Source organism: Hemicordylus capensis, chromosome 1, assembly GCF_027244095.1.
Source record: "Hemicordylus capensis ecotype Gifberg chromosome 1, rHemCap1.1.pri, whole genome shotgun sequence".
Classification (NCBI taxonomy): Eukaryota; Metazoa; Chordata; class Lepidosauria; order Squamata; family Cordylidae; genus Hemicordylus; species Hemicordylus capensis.
In genome coordinates this window covers 435,915,360-435,932,215 of record NC_069657.1, presented here as the reverse complement: position 1 = coordinate 435,932,215, position 16,856 = coordinate 435,915,360, and the positions used below count along the sequence as shown (strand labels likewise).

General features: G+C 46.1%; 1 protein-coding gene across 3 annotated transcripts in view; it reads left to right on the top strand.

The window, feature by feature from the left end:
• The first annotated feature begins 10,655 nt into the window (after nt 1-10,655).
• Nucleotides 10,656-16,856, top strand: part of ENTPD6 (ectonucleoside triphosphate diphosphohydrolase 6) — a 34,714-nt gene continuing 28,513 nt past the window's right edge. Inside the window, exons 1-2 of one of the 3 annotated variants that reach the window (XM_053243581.1) lie at nt 10,658-10,854; nt 11,789-11,856. The gene's annotated coding sequence lies outside the window, so the exon portion shown is untranslated. Of the gene's footprint in view, nt 10,855-11,788; nt 11,857-16,856 lie in introns of all 3 variants that reach the window. The other 2 variants (XM_053243586.1, XM_053243571.1) reach the window with 2 other exon arrangements.

The following is a 16,856-nucleotide window of genomic DNA, read 5'->3' as shown; positions in this document are numbered from 1 at the left end:
CTAGAATATTATTGTCTTTTATCCAATCATAGAACTTCACAAATAGATGTTTTGTGTAAAGCTTGCTGACCGCATTCAAAAGACTGATTGGGCAGTAATTGACAGGATCTTTCCTTTGTCCTTTTTATAGATTGGAACAATAATTGCCATACCCCAATCTTCCAGGATATGGGTGGATTTATCCATATATGTAAAAAGAGCTGCCAGTACTGGTACCCACCAGTCAATATTAGATTGGAATACCTCAGCAGGAATAAAATCATGACCAGGGGCCTTGTTTCTTTTCAACTGCCCAATTAATTGCTTCACCTCCCCAATAGATACTGGTGACCAGTTTGATAGTGTCTGCATAGATGGCTCTGCCTCTAAGGAAATATGGTCCATTAGATCACCTTGTTGCACATATAGTGAGTGGAAGTGAGCTTCCCATACAGCCGCAGATATATGGCATTCCAATTTACTATCTGATCTTTGAGTCACACTATGCCAAAATGTGCGAGAATCTCTGGATTTTACAACCTCTATCAGTTGCTGCCAGTGGCGTGACAGGGGGAAATGGTGCCCAGGGCAAGCTCTAGCCCTGAAATTGTGCCTCCCCGCCCCCCCACCCCCAGGCCCCCACATACCTGCGCCGGCGCCCCAGGCAGCAGATCGCTGGCGGTGGCAGCAATTCAGCGGCGGCGGGTCGCCCGCTGAGTGCGGCGGCGATTTGGCGGTGGCTGGCGGCGATTCGGCTGTAGCGGCCCGAACGGCGGCGGATCGTCTGCCGACAAGGAGTGCAGCAGAGTGAAGCCGAGGCCTGCCGTCTGACCCGGCGTCGCTCTGCTGCACTCCTCGGCAGGTGATCCGCTGCCGCTCGGGCCGCTACAGCTGAATCGCCACCAGCCACCGCCGCACTCGGCGGGCGACCCGCCGCCGCCCACCACCGACACCACCGAATCACCACTGTCGCACTCGGTGGGCGACCCGCCGCCACACTCGGTGGACGATCCGGTGGGGGTCGGGAGGATGCCACTTTTTGGCGCCCGCCCCCCCACATGGCCCGCTGGGGTGGCACCCAGGGCACGTGCCCTGCCTGCCCCCCCATCGTTACACCCCTGGTTGCTGCCAGCTTTCTTTAGCTGACTTCCCTTTTTTGCTAAAAGTAGCCGTTTATAGTGTCTTTTTTTAACAAAAGGGTTTGTGCATTTGTGGTGTCTGCTTTTTCTTTATAGCGCCTGTAGGAGCTGATGAGGCCTTTTTTGGCCTGTATACACTCCTGGTCAAACCAGGATTTCGACCTTGGGCCCTCTAATTGCCTAGTCCTCACTTCTTTATTTACCAGGAGCCCCTGTAATTCATTAGTGAGACTCTTAAAATTTTCTAGCTTGTTATCGTTATCACTCTTTATATTTGCCTTGATTTGTTGTAGCCTATCTGAGTTAATTAATTGGGTAACTGCTGTGCTCACTTGTGCCGTCCATTTAACCCACATATTAGCACTTTTTCCTTCCAGTTCAGTTTGATAATAACTATCAAGATGTATGTAACCTTCGGGCAGCTTGAAGCTTAGAGTTATTGGGAGGTGGTCACTCTCGGGGCGGCGCATTATCACCTGGAAAGAAGATAATAGATGGATCACGTTATGTGAGACAATCATATAATCAATTGTACTCATCCCAGCCCCCCATTAAGTATATTCTGCAGGGATATCACCATCTATTGCCCCATTGAGAATGTACAAGTTTGAGCAATAGGCCAACTGAGCCAGGCAGTATCCGGCAAAGTTTGCGACATTATCCTTAAATTGGTGCTTCGGCAAGATGTTCATTTCATGTAAGTCAAGGGAACAATGATGGTATCGTGCATATAAGACGATATCATTTGACTCCATTCTCGCACTAAAGTCTCCACCAATTAACACATAAGCTGTGGAAAATTCAGCCAGCATACTATCAATATACTTCTTTAAAGTTGTGCCAATTACTCTTACATTGGGCTTTTAGCTGTTGTGGGGGTAGGTAAACATTAATAAGTAGCATATTGCTAATACCTAGGTGAATAAGAATAGCCATTGCCATTTGAGCACACGCTGGAAGAGTCTGAACTGCAGCATGTAGAGATGTAGATACCATTATGCCTAACCCCCCGCTAGCTCAGCCTCTATTTTGACTAGGTGTAGCATTTATTGTATAAATATTAAACCCATGGCAGTCAAAATCCTCTGTCATCCAGGTTTCTTGCAGCAGCACTATATCATACATAATTAAGATATTCAAAAGGTAGGGTCATATCTCTTATTGCCCCATCCAGCAATATTCCATGAAATAAGCTGTAGGGGGCGCCGGGTCATAAAATGTCAATCTAGTGGAAGGGAAGGGTCTGCATAGCACGTTTCCAGCGATGAAGTATCAGCATCCTTGTCAGGAGGGCAGTTAGGGACCAGTGACACTTTGCTATCTGAATGGATACAGGCAATCTGTGAAGTGATGACCTCTTGGAGCTGGAATGTCTCTGGGACCTGTAGGGAACATAAGGTGGTTGGGCTTTCTGAGCTCTGCGTCAGCGCAGAGGTTGTTACCAGAGTAACCAGGGGCTCCTCACTTGGAGATGTTGATGTGTTGTTTGAAGCAGGGGGTGAGTCAATGACAGCAGATGACAATCAGTAGAGGTTGTTCCCTGGGGGTCTGGTCAAGTCACATCCACCACTTGTCCCTGGTCTGGTGGAGGTTTCAGATGGAGTGGATCATGTTGGGCAACATCATCCTTTGTATTGTGGGGCTTCTTTGAATGGTAATCCATATAAATTTGCCAGGCTAAGGCCACCTGCTTGATTTCTTCTGCTGTCATCCCCAGTGCACTGGGGGTCGCATCAGCATCGGTATCATAGTCCTTCACACTCTCAGTAGTCAGATCCAGCTGAACCAGTGCCTCTTCGCAAGCCTCTGATCCCTCTATCACCTCGGCTGGGGTTCTGATTAAAGCGGGCAGTTTCCTGGTAGCAGCAACTGATGCAGGGAGATTTGTAGAGGCATGAATGGTATTAAATGCCTCCTCCTGGGACAGTTGTTCAGACAACGGGCGTTGTAGTATTAATTTGGCTACGTCCCTTTCTTGTTTTATGGCTAATGGAGAGTCTTTCAGGTCCTTGATGCTATCACTGATTTTCTGTTGTTCAGCCATTTGCAGGTCAATCAAGGAGTTAACTTCCATGTCTTTAGGGCTTTCAGAAGGGAGTTTCCTTTGCTTATCCATTGGAGTGTGGGTGTTTAAATTTCCCTACTCCTTCAAGGCCATGATTGCAGGGGCCTTATCTCTCATGGTAGTTTCTCTCTCTGGACTTTTCCTTTTGGTCTCTTTAGCTCTGCCTGGTATTATGGCTGAGGTGGGCCATCATAACAAACCCGAATGACTTGACCGAATGACTTGAGTCCTAAGGAGTGGCCTTAGTTTAATAAGCATGAGAGGAATCGTAGCTTGAGAGGAGGTCAGAAGGTTCCTCTTAATGCCGAGTTTCCCAGGAAGATATTGTATACTAGTGAGATCCAGGGAATGCACTTGGCATCGAAGCAACTGAGATAGGGAATGAGTTATTGAATAAAAGCCATTCCATCTCCCTTGATTTCTCCAGTTCTGAGATGTTTGCAATACCACTAGTTTTGGCTGTAGTACTCTCTGGCAGTTGTTCATACAGCTACTCCCTTCCTTATAGTTAGAATTTTGAGCACCTTTTGGTTTCTGGTCATTTGACACGAGATTGCTACAGCCTGTTTCATTCAGTTTGTTCCCCCCACTCCCTGTAATAGCAAAAGTTTCTGCAAATTTGTCGACTGCCTACTTTTGAAGCAACAGCCATGATTTTTGCAAGACAAGCTCCACTGTTTTTTGAATTAGGAAGCTTTGCTGAACAAGGGGATCAAAGTATTCCAGCTGGGGGGAAGCATTGGAGCTATTTGTCTTTTGTGTGATTTCATTCCCTTGTATATCTTCTGCTATCAGACACACATGCTCATTGGATTCCAGTAAATCAGTGGTTTATAATGTTACCCCCCGCCCCCAATCTAGGGCTGTAAATGGATTCCTTGTAGGGAAGGAGCTTACCAGTCTCTCTGTTTCTTGCGAAGTTAGTAGTTCATCAATTTTATGCTGTTTTGAAACTTTCCCTTTTTTCTGAGGAGTTTTATCTTCTGCGTAGTTTATGAGCCATTTCCCCAGCTTATCTCTCGTTCCTATCCGTCCGCCTCAGTAAATCATCCATCAAGAGGATAGCGGGGAGAAAGAAGAAATACGGCAGTCCAGACAGCATAAAAAATTCCAGAGAGTCAAATATCCAGTGACCAGGAGGTCCAGATCAGTTCATGCTAGTTTAAAAAATCTCTTCAATACAATTAGACCATTAGAGGATGAAAAAATCAGAGGAACTCTCTAACGAGGCTGTTACTCCGCCATGTTGGCTCCTCCCCGCTAGCAGTGGGTAGGGTATTGGGCCCTTTCGATCACCCTCCTTTTCCTAATTTGCAGGTCTCTACTTGGGGGTGATCTCTAAAAAGACGCCCGCCGAGTTTCACTTGATTCACCACCTGTCCTACCATAAGGGGTCGTCAGTTAATGACAGGATCCCAGAGCACCTGTGTTCAGTACGGTATACCTCCTTTGATGAAGTGATCGGGATGGTCAGGGGCTGTGGCCCTGGGGCCTTGCTAGCGAAGTGTGATGTTGAGTTGGCCTTTCGCTTCCTGCCAGTTCACCCTTTAGACTTTGAACTGCTGGGCTTTGCATTTGCGGGTAAGTTTTACTTTGACAGGGCGCTCCCTATGGGCTGCTCTGTCTCGTGCGCTGCTTTTGAGGCTCTCGGCGCCTTTCTGGAATGGGCACTGAGGCGGAGGGCAGGCTTCTCATCCTTCATTGCAGTCTTCCTTGGGAGCAAGGGTTGCTTGGAATGGATTTACTTGGCAACTCTAGGTTGTAACCACCAGATGTCACTACAGCACAAGCAATACTATAATTAGAGACGCACTAAATTATTCTCTCCTGAAAGAGGGTATTTCCAGATGGTGTGGTACAATGTGCTCTCACATGGCAGACCGCGATCTAGTCACATAGGAAACATAGGAAACTGCCATATACTGAGTCAGATCATTGGTCTATCTAGCTCAGTATTGTCTTCACAGACTGGCAGTGGCTTCTCCAAGGTTGAGGCAGGAATCTCTCTCAGCCCTATCTTGGAGAAGCCAGGGAGGGAACTTGGAACCTTCTGCTCTTCCCAGAGCGGCTTCATCCCCTGAGGGGAATATCTTGCAGTGCTCACACATCAAGTCTCCCATTCAGATGCAACCAGGGCAGACCCTGCTTAGCTATGGGGACAAGTCATGCTTGCCAACATGATAAGGAGAGACTTCGCTTTGTCAGTCTTTCCAAAGGCCTGAGAAAACAGGTGTGTCTTAAGGTGTGTGTGTTGTTGTTGTTTTTTAAGGCAGCCAGAGATGGAGAAACTCTTGTACTGACAGGAAGCACATTCCAAAGCCCTGGGGCAGCCACAGAGAAGACCCGGTACTCAACAAGCTGATGGCAGCTGTAACCAAACCTCCCCATGTGATCTCAGTAAGCGGTGGGGCCCTTCTAACTTGGCGAAGAGGCACCTTTTTAATGTGGTGATTCTCTTTATTTAGCAGGAGGAGAGGAACTGGCCCTATCCACCCCCCAGCACAGTACCTCCAGTGACTGTTGCTGGTGTCTATCTCGTGTTTCGTTTTAGAATGTGAGCCCTTTGGGGACAGGGATCCATCTTATTTATTTATTATTTCTCTGTGTAAACTGCCTTGAGCAATTTTTGGAAGGGCGGTATAGAAATCAAATAAATAAATAAATGACAAAGAAGGTGCTCTCTTAAATACCCAGAACCCAAGCTGTTAAGGGCTTTATAGGGAACTAGTCTCATTAAGCCTGTTTCAATAACAGGAGCTCTAGTTGGGCTCTGCTCTGCACAGCTGCCCGCGGCTCTGGCCGGGCCCACTGCCCGGCCTCCCCCGCCCCCGCCGCCTTCAGCTGGGCCCGCCGCCTTCTCCAGCTTACCCCAGGCCCACTTCCCCCGGGCTCCGGCTTCCCCTGGGCCCGCCGCCTTCTCCGGCCTCCCCTGATGCCTCCTCCCGGCTGGGCCCACCACCTCCGCCTTCTCCGGCCTCCCCCGCCGCCTCCTCCCGGCTGGGCCCTCCGCCGACGCGCCCAGCTTCCCCCGCCGCCTGCGCCTTCTCCCACTTCCCCCGCCACCTCCTCTCGGCGAGCCGCCGCCTCCCCCGGCCTCCCCCGCCGCCTCCTCCTGGCCGGGCCCACCACCTCTCGGCTCCTCGGCCTGTTGCCGTTGCTGCCAGGCCAGGCCAGGCCCTCCAGCGGCCATGGCCGCCGCCGCCAGTATTCTCCATCCCCAGCCAATCAGGCTCCAAGCCCAGCCGCGCATGCCCAGAACACCCGAAAAAGACACAGACGCAGACACCAAGCATCTTATTATATAGGATAATCAGCACTTTGTATTTTGCTTGGAAACATATTGGCAGCCAGTGCAGTTCTTTTTAAATTGCTGTTATGTGGTCTTCTCGGGAGAACCCAGAGACCAACCTGGCTGCTGTATTCTACACAAATTGCAGTTTCCAAACTACATGCCAAGGCAGCCCCACCAACAGCCACCTTGCCAGGGGCGTAACTATAATAGGGCAAGGGGAGACAATTGTCTGGAGGCCCACTGCCTTGGGGGGGGGCCCCAGAGGCAAGTCACATGACTGACTCTCCCAACACTGGGCTTCCTTCAGTTGTAGTCATCCTCCAAAACTGATGTGAGTGTTAAGACCTGGAGCTACCAGAACAGCATGTCTTTCTCTAGTACTATTAAATGACTTGCATCATCCACAATTTACAGAACCTTTAAAAAAATAATTTAGGACGATGTTCTATTGTGGCACATAGGGGTGTGTGTGTGTGTGTGTGTGTGTGTGTGTGTGTGTGTGTGTGTATTTACTTCAGGGGGGGGCATTTTAAATCTTGTCTCTGGGCCCACTCCAACCTTGCTACACCCCTGCACCTTGCTGAAGCTAAGCAGATCTAAGTCTGACCAGTGCCTGGATGGGTGGCTTTCTGGTAATCCCATGTACACTGGCTTGAGTTCCATGATGGAAAATAGGCAGGATATAAATGTAATCAAGGCATTAGCAGCAAAGTGCAGAGGAGAAAACAGCTTGGGCTATTACTAGTTAACTGCTTTAACTGGCATTTGGGCCAGGTAGCCACTTTCATTAGCAGTAAAGGACTTACTTCTTAAGGGTCTATTTCACATTTCCTTCTTCCTGAGGCAAAGGTACAATTTTGGCATTCCTTACCTTATGCCAGTCTTTTTGTAATGAGTTTGTTGCTTTCTTGAGCTTGTGGGAAACCATGAATTGGTTTACACTTTAAGCTAAGCCATTTCTTGCAAATAAAGATTCCCCCCTCCAATTCTCTGTACCTCTCAGTCTCCAAAACAGTAATCAAAATGGTCAGATCAACATTTAATCATGATAGATGTCTTGTGATTGGTTTGCAAAGGCCAGTGGGCCAGAAGAGAAACCAAGTAGCCCCCCACTTTTTTTTGCAAGAAAGGACATAACTTTTAAGTACTTACCTCCATGTTGGTGGGACCACCTGCAATCTTCACACTTCCTCCTTCCTGATGTGTATCATTAGACTTTTTGTTATGAGTGTATTGCTTTCTTAAACGGATTGAAAACCATGAATATCAAGCGAGCCAAGCCATTTCCTGCTAATAAAGCATGTTGTGATGGTGTTGCCTCTCATTCTTTAGGAAATAAACCAAATGGCTGCTTTATTTAGCAATAAAGCACTTACCTCTTTTTGATTATGTTAATATCTGTTCACTTCCCTTTTCTGAAACAGTGCAACATTATGGTCCATACTCCAAATCATTCCTTCCCTTCCCTCAAATCTTCTTAAATTTTGAGATATCTATGGTTTTTCTAGCTTTTCCAGATTATTCCCAAAATGAAGGTTGTCTTATTGTTGTCCATTTGTCTGCAATTTCCTGTTCAAGTTGGCCTAATTCCAGGCTGAAGATAACTCTCCAGGCAACTAGTATCTTTCCCTCTACTATCTCTAGAATTAAGCCTTGCAAAAGTTATTTACAGAGTCAAAGAAAGAAAGGAAGCTAAAGAATTTGACATTTAGAGTTCTGCTGGATCACTTGATTTCAAACCGCCTCTCACCATTACAAATTACTGTTTTAGAACAAAGATACTTTGTACCTGGCAGCCTATATTTAACAGGCGCACAACCGCTTTGCCATGATTATCCCATCTATTCTTGGCATGGGAGGAGGAAAACCAAGCTGCATCTGTAAGATGCTTCTTCTGCATCCTCCACACCATTGAGCTTTAGCCATCACCAAGGAGACAAGGAGTGCATCATAATAGAGAAACCACAGGTGATGTCATAATTGCCACCTGCAGAGGTGGGGGCAAAGTGTCATCCTCCAGCACTGGGAAGAGGTTTAACTGGTGGCCATCCATCTACACTACATATATACATGTTCTGTACCAGTCCTATCCTGAGAGTTCTAGTTTGGAGGGAGTGCTGATAATTGTCAGTAATTAATCTTTTTGAGTGTCCCATTGATCTGTATGGGGTAATTATCTGATGGGGGCCCATTCTTGCACACAGGCTCCTTAAGAGTTTGTTAAGAGTGTGTTACACCACTGCAGACACATTATCTTGACTGCCAGATTGTTAAGTATTGTCATTAAGCCCTATCCACCCCCAGCACAGTACCTCCAGTGACTGTTGCAGATATGAGATTTTATGCTTGTATACAGATATTTGTTTCCATCTTTCATCCATTATTGTACTGCAAACATGCACCACAGCAACCCATCATACACTCAGCTGAAATTCTATTGAAGTGAAAAAGTGTTTTTTTATATAATTTTCCATTTTAATTTGAACCTAATAATGGTGGTTTTTAAACTGACTTTTAAAAAAAATTAGTTAATTTTATTACTTTTATTGTATCTGTGTCTATCTTCTTGTTGTAAGCCACCCCGAGCAGTAGTGCACTGGAGGGGCGGGGTATAAATATTTTAAATAATATAATATAAATAAATAAATGGGGTGCTGATAATTTGCAACATTCACCCAGGAAGGGTTTGCAATTTTTCTGCTTCCTTGGATTTCTGATTAGATGCAGTTGTGTGGCAAAATCCTTTGCACTATCTGGACCTTCTACCTCCCATAAAAGATGTGACTGTTCCTTTTTGTCATATGGACAAAACATCAGCAGACTTGCAACATGGTCCTAGCCATAGAGTCACAAAACTGGAAGGGACCTTGGAGGTCTTCTAGTTTAACCCCTGCAGAACTATGTTTACTTGTAAGCAAGCCCCATTGTTTTCAGTGAAAAAGACCAACTTTATTTCAAGCATTCCAGTGTGCCCATGCTCACTACCAGCACCGCTCTTCTTTCCCCTCCCCCACCACTTTTTTGTTGCTCTGTTTAATATTCAGCCTGAGGAAGAGTTCTGCGAAACTCACAAGCTTGCTCACTACTCTGACTTTCATTTGGTTCTAATAAAGCTGTTATGCTGCTGTGGCTGCCTGGAATCCCATCCACCCCTTTCCTAATATAGACCAACACAGCTGCTCACATTTTTCAGGACAGAAGTTAGATCAGGATCTACTGGTAGCTCTCTGGGTGAAAATATGCAACAGATCAGTGTAGAATCCAGAAAGGGAAGACACAAAGATCAGGCCGTGGGTTATAATTAAGCATTTATTGAAGAAAATCTTCTGGTTCTTTTTCACATCAAAGCAAATAGAGACGCTTATTCTCCTGGTGCTCTCTGCCCACCCCGTCTAGAACTGTGCAAACTGTAATCTAAAAGAGCAGGCCTGGATCAAGGAAGGGATTCATTAGAAACACCACAAAATCAGCAAGCATTTCTGATTCCCGGTTGCTCAAGAACAAACAGGTTTTCTTTTGCCCACGTGTTGCCTGAATCAGACTTGGGAGAACAGAAGGTTTTTGTGCGGATTGCGGAAAGGCTGCAAACTCAGTCCTGACACTGAAAACAACTCCCTAGGCTGAGAGGCATCCTCCGAAAACCACTATTTATTTTGCACCTGGCTCCGGTTGGTGGACCTCAGGATCGTAGTAAAAAACAGAAAAAGTACACCTTGGAAGCTTGAGGCCTTCCTGCCCCCCGCTAGTGGAGGCACCACGGGGAAAAGGGGGGGGGCAGTGTTCTCTCTAGGGCTTCCCGGATGTATGGTACTACAACTCCCATAATCTCCAAGCAAAAGCCATGGCAGCTAGGGCTTCTGGGAGTTGTAGTCAACAATTGGGAATCCCTCTTAGGAGGGAACTCGGACGGGGGGGGGGGGGGAAGCCACAGGAGAAGCAATGTGTATTTATGGATGAGTGTCTCATATATTTTATTTCCGAAACATAAAAAGGGGGCTAGTGTGGGGGGGAGGCGCTTGCCTACCCATGCCCCCTCCCCTCTAGCGCAGCCATTGCGGCCCACTGATGAAGTACGAAGAGAGGTGTGGTAATAACTTTGAGGAAAAGCCCCCAAGATGCTGAGAGCCGCGGGCGGCGGCGGCGGCGGGGGGTGGGTGGGGCGGCGCCACACGCGCATGCGCCGTCATCCCCTCAGGCCTGTTGCGCTCCGCCTGCGTGCGAAGGGCTTTTACGCCATAGTGAGATGGGGAAGCGGTTATCGGGGTCCTGGCGGAGCTGACAGGAAAGGCTGGATGGGAACCGCAGGCCTGGAGCTGAGCTGAGCAAGGCTGCTGAGTCGGTGCCTGTCCTCGGGAGAAGAGGCAGATGGAGACGGCTGAGTGAGTGTCCCTGGCCGGCGGGCGGCGGGTCTGCAGTGGGAGCGGCAGTCAGACAGACCCTGTCTGTCTCCCAAGAGCCGGAGGAGGCGGCGGCGGCACGGAGAGCGTGGTCTGTTGCGGGTGGGCAGTCCGGGCTTTAGAAGGGGCGGAATAAACGGATGGCTGGAGGGGCTCTCTCTCGCTCTCTCCCCAGCTGCGAGGCTTACTTGGGAGGAGTAAATCCCGGCCGTAGACTTCAGTGGCGCTTACTTCAGAGGAAGCCTGCTGCCTAGGCAACTGCTCCCTGTAGAAGGGGGTGAGATAGAGAGAGCTGCCACAAGCATTGGGACCGTCCTTCCACAGCATTTAGTTCGCATCTGGAGTGTGGGTTGGGGTGCATTCACATATTGGCTAGAATTATTATTATTATTATTATTACATTTATATCCTGCTCTTCCTCCAAGGAGCCCAAAGCAGTGTACTACATACTTGAGTTTCTCTTCCACAACAACCCTGTGAAGTAGGCTAGGCTGAGAGAGAAGTGACTGGCCCAGAGCCACCCAGCTTGTTTCATGGCTGAATGGGGATTTGAACTCTGGTCTCCCGGTCCTAGTCCAGCACTCTAACCACTACACCAGGGATTCTCAAACTTGGGTCCTCAGGTGTTATTGGACTTCAACTCCCATAATCCCCAGCCTCAGTGGCCTTTGGTTGGGGATTATGGGAGTTGAAGTCCAATAACACCTGAGGACCCAAGTTTGAGAATCACTGCACTACACCATGCTGGCGCTTTACCCTAAGATTTACCCCAAATCCATGTGAGCCATTGGGGAGCAAGCACTTCACACATAATTTGGGTTTTTCACAGTGCTTAGAGTCTAGCCCCTGATTTATTTCTGAGGTTTAAAAAAATCCCCTTTTTGTGTTGTTTTTTGGGTCAACTTTGAACTCGCAGTAAACTCGTGGTAAAGCCTGCTGTCTGCGGGGAAAGCTGATTACTGCTAATTCTGCAGTAATGTAAAGGTGAGAGACCCTTTAGCTGAGTTAACCTGAGGGCCACAACTTTATTAACAGAGGCTTATTGCAACCAGATTAATTTGCTAACCAGTCTATCTTATCCAACCTTACTTCTACTAACCATGGTGTTAATCACTAGCTGGTGTGGTGCCACTCATGATTAACATAACACCTCTCATAACCAAAGCTTAAAGCAAGTCCATCCTAGCTCCAGCTGCTCTGACCACTCTTGGCTGGCACACCTGCTAAGGTGTGAAGGAAATTTGCCCTTTCACTCACCATCACCTGAGCCCTATGGCTTTGAGTAAGTGAGTTCAGCAGACCTAAAGGGATTTTGGTGCCTTCCCCCAGAGGGGCTGAGGGGCTGGTGGGGATGGCTTCATCAATTGAGGTCTCCAGGTGCTTGCCAAAACCCTTACACCTGCTACTCTCTACCTGTACCCAACAGGCACAGCATGGAATTAGCCTGGGCTTAGTACCCTTCTCTGCCTCTGTTTCATAACTTGTTGGCCCCATCATGGTTTGCAGTTTCCCCCCCTCTATATATGTGTCTGTGATTGTGATCAATATATGTGTCTGCGACAAAGATACTTCATGTATCTGATGAAGGTGTTCTGGTCCACAGATGTTTATGCAACAAAAACTTTGTTAATCTTTTGTGTTTGCTGCAACAGGCTAACCTCTCTGGAAGTTGTTGCATAGTCAGTGTGTGTTTAGGATTGCAGCCTTAGAGAGAGGAAGGAAGACCATACTAACACACACTCTCTGTCTTTGAGTCTTCCTAGGGTGGCCAGATGCAAAAGATGCTGCAGAGGCTCATGCACTACTTTACTGTTGAGGAGAAGAGGAGCATGTTTTGCACCCTGTTGTATAGGGATGAGGAAGGCTGCTCCACCAGCTGAAATTCCCACTCCTATCTAACTGAAACGGTATATGGTCCAAATTGGGCTAAGGAAAAGAATGCTTTGCCTATCTAAGAACATAAGAGTCTGTTGGAGAAGATCTACGATCCATCTCACCAGCACCTTACTTCCCACAGTGGCTAACCAGGCCCAGCGCGGTGTAGTGGTTGGAGTGCTGGACTAGGACCGTGGAGGCCTGAGTTCAAATCCCTATTCAGCCATGATACTAGCTGGGTGACTCTGGGCCAGTCACTTCTCTCTCAGCCTAACCTACTTCACAGGGTTGTTGTGAAGAGAAACCTCAGTATGTAGTGCACCGCTCTGGGCTCCTTGGAGGAAGAGCGGGAAATAAAATAAAAAATAAAATCACACTCTCCTGCTGTTGTGCTCTGACCAGTGGTACTGAGCAACATAGTGCCTCTGAACACAGAGGTTCAGTTCAATATGGCTTACTTCTGGGCAGAAGAGATTGGGTTGTCCTGTGGTGGTGCAAGAGAAGGAATAGACAATGTATTCTAAGAGTGTACAACATTATCAGATGCAGGTGCTACCTTCAATTCCAGCCTGCAACATGGGACCCCATTTAAATTATTTTACACATCCATCTCTCTCTAGGATGAACAGAATAAGGCTTCTGCAATTTTGGCAGTTGTGTAGAAGAGGGGATTTCAGGTGGAAAAAAGCTGAACCTGTTGATATCACAACTGTTAGAAATGCAAGAGCCGTTGTTCTCTGCATCTAGAAACTTTCTCATTTTTCTTTTTTTAATAATCTAAGCAACAAAATGAAAATAGTGGTGAAGATGGATTATAGATCTGGTCCAACAGACTCTTATGTTTGACTCTTTGTGTCCAACAGACTCACCCAAGTGAAAAAATAGCACTGGAATTTTGCTGTGTGCTCCTCCTAGGATGACCAGATACTAAAGAGGATGTGGAGGTTAATGTACCTTTCTGAGCAGCTGAGTGGTAAAGGAGGACATTTTGGCAGGGTGTAGTTTGTCATGCAGGAGGACATCTGTTGTATATGTTGGAATGTTCTTTTCTATACACAGCCACAAAAGGTGCAGGGTTTCTGTGCTCATGTATACTTGATTATCTTATCCTCCTCTTTCAGCAGGGTTTTAAACTTGTAATTTAGTAATAACAGCAGTATTCTCTGTATCTTTATCCATGCACAAGCTGTCTTGTGTGTGTACTTGGTGAATCATTGAACTAGCTTACAATTAAATATTTTTGTATAGTCTCAGTGGCGCAGCGGGGAAATGCTTGACTAACAAGCAGAAGGTTGCCGGTTCAAGTCCCCACTGGTACTATATAGGGCAGCAGTGATATAGGAAGATGCTGAAAGGCATCATCTCACACTGTGCGGGAGGAGGCAATGGTAAACCCCTCCTGTATTCTACCAAAGAAAACCATATGGCTCTGTGGGCTCCAGGAGTCAAAATTAACTTGATGGCACACTATTTTAGGAGGATATACCTTCCAATGCTATTGCTTACTCATTCACTTTTTTCCCTTCTATATTATATAATACACCCACCCACACCTGGAAACACAGTAGCTATGCAATCCAAAATTTGTACATTGAAGCCAACATATCTTTGTTTAGAGACTAGTAAGGACCCATTACTTTCCAGAAGCAATGACTAATATCTCGTTACTGGGCAGATCAGTTTATTTTAATGAGAGGAAAAGGAAACATCCTTGTTTGTTTTGAAGAATAAATATTCAGAGTTTGAGGACTGAGAAAGCTGCAGAGCTCAAGTAGTTAAGGAGCACAAAACTACAATCACTGGGATGGGCACAGTGGATGATGTTCCCAGTGATATGCAAGATGGTGCCTCTGGAATCACAGGGGATGTAATAACTTGCCAGTCTCTGGCATCAAACCCATAATTGATTTATTTAACATTTATATACTGCCTGATATGTGCATCTCTAGGCGGCGAGATACATTGTTCCATATGTATAAAGGTTGACTTCAGCAGAGATATTCTCCATGATTCTTTATTTAAATGGGAAGCATGCTTTAACTCAATATTTTTAATAGAGGGCCACTGATTCAGGTTTAAGAAGCTGAGAATGCAGGTTTTCCATATTTGTATTCAGATTTAATTTTAACCAGGTTACTTTTTAAAAAAGAAACTTGCAATACTTGGACATATGTTCAAAAAATCCAATTTAAATTCATTTGTATCCACTCTGAAAGTGGTGACATTTTCACGAGTAATATTAAGAATGGTTTTTGGTTTGGAATGTGTCGCTTGTAAACATAGTTTATTTTATTTTGCATTTATATCCCGCTTTTCAGGCAACCCTCTCAAAGATGTTTCCAAAAACATCAAGCCACACATTTACATTTTTACATGGACGGCCTTTCTTGACTTCTTGCTTCTCTCCTCCCCTCAGAGCAAGATAGTCCCTGGTCACTCGATTGGTGGTAGCAGTTGCGGGAGGAAGGGGCCACTTCAGCTGGAACATGTTAGATGGGGCGTGGGGGTGGCACCTCTCCACTCGTTAATGCAGCTCAGAGAGCAGAAGAGGCTTTAAAAAAAACAAAACCTGAATGTACACTTTAGCATTAGGTTAAACATTTCAAGTTACAGGTGTAGAAAGTGGAACAACTGATTCAGTCATAATACTTGTAGATTAGTTACAGGTGTGCAGCTGTATTCATGGGTGACTTTTGTTTACAAGTTGATGCTTTTGATAGCAGCTACATTTCTCTCCAAGGAAAAAGTACTGACTCAGTGCCAGACAGTTTAGTTCTATAGGGTGACACAGTCTTCTAATCATTTTAATTGACTGTCACACAGTACACTATCTTCTCTTCCTGTTCCTTTCCTTGAACTTATTCAGTTGACTTTGCTGCACCCTTGAGTAAATTATTTGCACATCTCGGAGCCATGTTCTGGGATTCATATAGTATAGGGCTCATGAGTAAGTTAGAAAAGAAATCTCAAAGAACTGGATAAAATGTTGTTCTGTTGGATAGGTAGTAGGTGCCTTTTTCTTTCTTGTTACTGGCTGAAGTCCCCAGGGCTGTGCAGGTTAAAAAGAAAGAAAATACAGTAATCAATATCTGGGGGTGGATGTGTAACTGTGTGGAAGACCACATGCAGATGGTCCCAGTTTTGATCCTTCTCATCTCCAGGTAGGGCTGGGAAAGCCCACTGTATGAAAGCTGCTGGTTCAGTACTGAACTAGATGGAACAGTGGTCTCAGTAGAAAGCAGCTCCCCTGTGCTCATGTTAGTCCATTGCCTGCCTTCTTACCAGAAGGCCTACATCAGGTTTCAGTTATTTTGTGGAAACGAGCCATTCTTTGAAAAACTGATAGGCTTAGCATCTTAGCACTTAGCAATAGCACTTACATTTATATACCGCTTTATAGCTGGAACTCTCTAAGCGGTTTACAGTGATTTAGCATATTGCCCCCAACATTCTGGGTACTCATTTTACCGACCTCGGAAGGATGGAAGGCTGAGTCAACCTTGAGCCCCTGGTCAGGATCGAACTTGTAACCTTCTGGTTACAGGGCGGCACTTTTACCACTGCGCCACGAGGGGCTCAGTGGTGGTGCAGTTGGTGTTGGTGTTCCATTTCTGAGAACATCTGTTTAGAAACAGTAAGATAATGGACAAGGTTCCAAAACACAGAGTATTGATAGAGACCAGGAGTCTCATAACCTTGAAGGAAGGGGCCTTTATAACATGTCCACTATGTTCCCATAACATCCTAATTTGAATTTACCTAGATTAGAAGACCAGTTGTGAAACCTTTTTTCCTGAATATGATTGGTTAATTGCTTTTGCTGGGGCAGGAGAAATGGCTCAAGCAGTAGTAAAAAAGAATAAATAAAGGGTGCTAGGCCAGTAGAACTCGGTGTTCACATCATCCTTTGAAGATGCCACAAGATAGAGGAGTCTCACATTTGGTTAATGTGGAGGACCTCACCAGCTACAGTACTGCTGTAACCTATTTCAGTAAATTAACTTCATTAGTTTAACAGTGGAAGTGGAACTGTATTCATTATATGAGTATTTTACTACTCTTGCCCCAAATTCCGATATTAACAGTCAGAAGGCAGTCTGATGAGAATA